The sequence below is a fragment of the Limulus polyphemus genome, unplaced genomic scaffold (assembly GCF_000517525.1).
Source record: "Limulus polyphemus unplaced genomic scaffold, Limulus_polyphemus-2.1.2 Scaffold1175, whole genome shotgun sequence".
Lineage (NCBI taxonomy): Eukaryota > Metazoa > Arthropoda > Merostomata > Xiphosura > Limulidae > Limulus > Limulus polyphemus.
The window spans coordinates 131,290-136,501 of record NW_013666785.1 but is presented as its reverse complement, the minus strand read 5'-3'; the positions used below and the strand labels follow the sequence as shown (position 1 = coordinate 136,501).

General features: G+C 29.8%; 1 protein-coding gene across 1 annotated transcript in view; it reads left to right on the top strand.

Annotated features, from left to right (window-relative positions):
* Nucleotides 1-1,679: 1,679 nt before the first annotated feature.
* Nucleotides 1,680-5,212, top strand: part of LOC111086541 — a 28,112-nt gene continuing 24,579 nt past the window's right edge. Inside the window, exon 1 of the mRNA XM_022389737.1 lies at nucleotides 1,680-1,855. The gene's annotated coding sequence lies outside the window, so the exon portion shown is untranslated. The remainder of the gene's footprint in view (nucleotides 1,856-5,212) is intronic.

Here is a 5,212-nt window from a genome sequence, read left to right as displayed (position 1 = left end):
TACAATGAAAGGACGACACTAATGTTTCCTCTCTTCTACAATGAAAAGACGACACTATTGTTTCCTCTCTTCTAACAATGAAAGAAAGACACCAATGTTTCCTCTATAACGAAGAAAGACATTATTCCTTCTACTCTTCTACAATGAAAGGACGACACTATTGTTTCCTCTCTTCTACAATGAAAAGACGACACTATTGTTTCCTCTCTTCTACAATGAAAGAAAGACACCAATGTTTCCTCTATAACGAAGAAAGACATTATTCCTTCTACTCTTCTACAATGAAAGGACGACACTAATGTTTCTTCTCTTCTACAATGAAAAGACGACACTATTGTTTCCTCTCTTCTACAATGAAAGAAAGACACCAATGTTTCCTCTATAACGAAGAAAGACATTATTCCTTCTACTCTTCTACAATGAAAGGACGACACTATTGTTTCCTCTCTTCTACAATGAAAGAAAGACACCAATGTTTCCTCTATAATGAAGAAAGACATTATTCCTTCTACTCTTCTACAATGAAAGGACGACACTATTGTTATTTCTCTTCTGTAATAACTTTTCGTTTGAAGTTAAGACAAAAAAAAAGGGAAATATATTTTTTTAAGCTTTGGTCATTAAGCTGGTGGCTTTTAAAACTTAATGATTTTGTTACATAATTCGTAGTAATAAGCACGTGCATATGTGAAGCATTTGAAAATATTTGAAAGTAGTAGAAGCGTAATTTTTGAACGCACGGGATGATGCACATACATTTATAACATTTCCACCTACTATAGAAAAATAGAAACATATATCAGTGTATAAAGACCCGGAGTTTAAAGGAAACTCAGACTATGTTAAATAAAAAGTTGCTAAGGAATGTAGGGCATTATGAATGCATTCAACTCTGTTAAAGAGTTATTTCCATCAGAAACTATATGAACTTTTATAACTTATTATACATGTAGATTTGCATAACTGAAGAATTGAAATGGTTGCAGAAACGAGGAACTGGTTTTATGGAGTTGGAGAATATATATATATATATCACTATATATTTTCTTAAAATTTCTAGTTAGTAGTATAATTTTATAGTTTAAGTCAGTATATGTTTTAATATTTTAGTTCTTGATTTGACTTACTGTTTAAACCTTTTTAAATTTTGGCTATAAAATACGTTATTTACTGATTGAAAATAACCATAAATCCCCAACGTAGCTTACAAAAGTCAACCTAACAGAAATAGTTTTTTCAGGTTTGCATAATGAATCCATAACACAGGGAGCTATAGGAGAACAAATATGGTATGAAAAATAAACGATAAACAGGGTTTTGATGTACTTGACTTGCCGACTGAGGATGTAGGAAGACTGTTTCCATCCTCCTTATAAACATATGACTAAATGTAACTGAAAGATTACAGTAGTTTAGTCAAGAAACAGAACACAATAAGATACTTCAACCGAATTATTCATCCTCGTAAATTATGGGCTTGTATTAAAAGTTAATCTTCAATGCTTTATTTTAGTTTATTAGCGCATTTTCCATTACTCTATTGGCTTAGAAACAAGCGTGTTGCTTGATAAATCCTGGAAAGTTGCCATGGTGATAGACCATACCACGCAAGGCTCTACAGGTAGTAAAAGTCACGTGGGCACATAATTATACTGTCACACGCAGCGAAGCAACAGTGACACTGTCTGACGACTTGAAATAAGTTTAGTGGTTTTGGTATTAACTGAAAGTAGATTTAGAAAGATAGGTTTAATTAATTTGTTTCTTTGTTTTGGGTAATATCATGGTATCAGTTGATAATGGACAGTCAAGAAATAGACATTCTGGAAGACTCTTTCCGTTACTACGCTGATAGGTAAGACTCATTATTTTGGAGCAGTGTTTCTAAGATGCTACATTCTGTCGTATTCTGAACCTTCAGGCTTCGTCTGTTGACTATGTTTACTGAATAGCAAGCTAATTCCCAATTATTACAGCATCCAATGAAAGAATTAATGCAAATATGGCATCAAGTAAGTTCTGTAACAACTGTAACAGATGAAAGCAGTAACATTTGCTTGCGTACATTTTTACTTGTCATTCTGTTAAAAGTAAGGGAACAAAACACAGAAACACAAACATCAATGTGTTATTAAAATGACCAAAATAAAAAATCTTCGTAACTTTTCTCTCACATAACTTTCTTTTTTTGTCATATAAAAACATACTAACTATTGTATGTATGTACTTTATGTAGATGTAAAGGCAAGAAATTAAACTCTGTAAGCCTCTAACTATTTTGGCTAAAATGTTTCCTGTAATGAAAGAAAACAAAGTATTCGCAAAACTTGTGTGGCTGCAGGCATTGTTCGCACAGATCATTCTTATATTTTAAATAACAACATTTTGTGTGGTACAGAATTTTCACAAAACCTGATTAAGTGCAGGCGTTCATTGTACATACTATGTTTTTTTTTTCCTTTCAACGATAACATTTTGTGTGGTATAGAGTATTTACGAAACCTGACTAACTGTTGGTGTTCGCAGACCACAGTTTTACCTTTCAAAAGATAACATTTTGTGTGGTACAGAGTATTCATAAAACCTGACTAAATGTAGGTGTTCATCGTATAGATTATACAGGGTGATCCACCTTTTGTCATTATTCGGGCTTAATGATTTCTTATTAACTTAAATATAATATATTTCATGTTTTTTACTTCTTATTAGATTCATAGTTTTATATATTTCTTTCATATCAAATAAACAATGTTTATATTCATCGAATGTAATTCTATTTTTAAAAACACATTTCTTTTCACCTTTAGACTTCTTACTGATCATATATTCTCTTTTTAAAGTATACATTTAAGATCTAAGCCCTACAAGTTCAATCATTATTTTCCATTAATCTCTTCTTTCATTTTACCCAAAACTTTTTATTTACTAACGGAATACCATAAGGATTGTCTATTTGATAGTCTGAAGTATCAAATAAATTAATGTTTTCATTATAAAGTTCGTCTGTCTTTATTTTATCTTGGTATAATTATTTTAAGTGATCATCATACTTTGATTTCATGAATTCATAGTGGGAAACATACATCAATGTTTTCGAAAGATGTAGAATGCTCATACCAACATAAATTGACTTATTGAATATTAATTTTGTTTTATTCATATGAATGACGGATAACTTTTCTGTAAATATTATTCTGTCCTTAAAGTTAGGTTTAGCCATTAATTCTTCAACGTAATTTACATCCGAACAAAATTTCATATCAACTCGTTTTCTAATGTTTTCCACAATCTTTTCAAATATTGAATTATTTATCAATTTACAAAAATCATTTTCAAAGTCGTTAGTAATTATAGTTCTCCTTTGTGTATTCAGATCAATATATTTTTTAAACCAATCAGATTGCTTGAACTCTAACACTTTGTGAATTTTACTTAGTTTTATTCCTAATGATAAATATTGTTTTCCAGATTTCTATAGTGAAACACGTAATTGTTTTTATTGTATAAAGTTGTCATTAATTTTATTTCTTTAGTCACGGAGTTCTTTTGGATATTCTATATCTACATCTAAAATATAATCTATTTCAGAATCATCACTTACTTTCATTACATCAATATTTGTATCACTCCATTTAAATCCACCATAGAGTAAATATTGACCCATTGCCCATTAATATTAGTATCTAGATAAGCTAAATAAATACTTTCTTTATTACGATCATAATCTTTCATGTATTTATTATTTGGTTTACTATATCTATTACAACGCTGCGATATACCTTCACGAATACCTTTCTCAATCATTAAGATCATATGATATTCCGTCAATAATTCTACTTTAGCATCAGTCATTTTTAACATTGTATTTAATGATAAACTAGGTGCTGTGTAATACCAAGCACGGTCTTACTTATCTGTTTTAAAACAAACGTCTCTGAAGTTCTCGAAAATAACTGCTAATAACAAAACATCAGTCTTTACATAAAAATCAGAATATTATCCCATGTTTTGTACATTAAACTCTCTCCATACATTTTGTGCATGTATGTAGTCTTAATGTGAAATATCAGATTCGTTCAGTATGCTGTAAAATGTTTCTCTTGGTGGCAATTGTGTTTTATTACATTTATCAAACGAATCCTTGTAATGATAAGGATAAAATCATTTTCTTTTATTATAACATCGAGCTTATCTTCTGTTAAATACTGTTTTGAGTTTTCGAACTATTCTTTTCAGAGATTATTTGAAAATATATCTAAACTACTAGCCATGAACTTAAACGAATCTAAGAATTTTAGTTGCAGTTTACCGATTTCTTTACTAAATAAAATACATTTTTCTTCGTTGTTTGGAATTTGATCAATTTCTTTTTTAAACCTAATTCTTTGATAAACAGATGACTATCATATCCATTTATATTATGAATAAATATTGGGATGAATGAAGGATTTCTATATAACAGATTACAGCTATTATGAACCGGTCATCTATATATTTTCCGTTAAATGATCATGGTCGGGATCTTTCTTTCCAACATCTATTTGGTTTATCACAGATATGACAAATATCATTATTTCTAAATTCTTGTTGTTGTTGTTCAGTTAAATCATCCATTTTCTTAATATCATTATACTTTTTCTATTTCTTTAACTTCTTTTTCTTAGGCATTTCCATGAATTTAGTTTATGAATTTGGCCCTCAATAAACTATAGGATCTTCATAATGTTCATGTACGTACTTGCTATAATAACAAAAACTCATAGGTTCATGTTTTTGATCAACACTTGTATAATTCCAAGAGTGATCTGGATAACAGGCATCAATCTTTCTATTTAAGCATTCAAAATCAACATATATCACACAAGGAACTCTTAATGAATTATTCATTTTTAAAAATTTTGTAACTCAGTCTTTAAAAGGCATTTCAATTTTAACAGCTTCGTGTGTTTTACAATCTTCTTCATGTTTCTTCATTCTTCATTCTGAATAAGAATACTGCATACGTCTATCACACGAATATATTTTTGATTTATGTTTTGTTATTTGACTTTTAATTAATCGAGAAAAATGTTTGATATGATAATAACGCGCATTGGTTAATTGTTTGTTTGTTTTTTGAATTTTCGTGCAAAGCAACACGAGGGATATCTGCGTTAGCCGTCCTTAATTTAGCAGTGAAAGACTAGAGGGAAGGCAGTTAGTCATCACCACC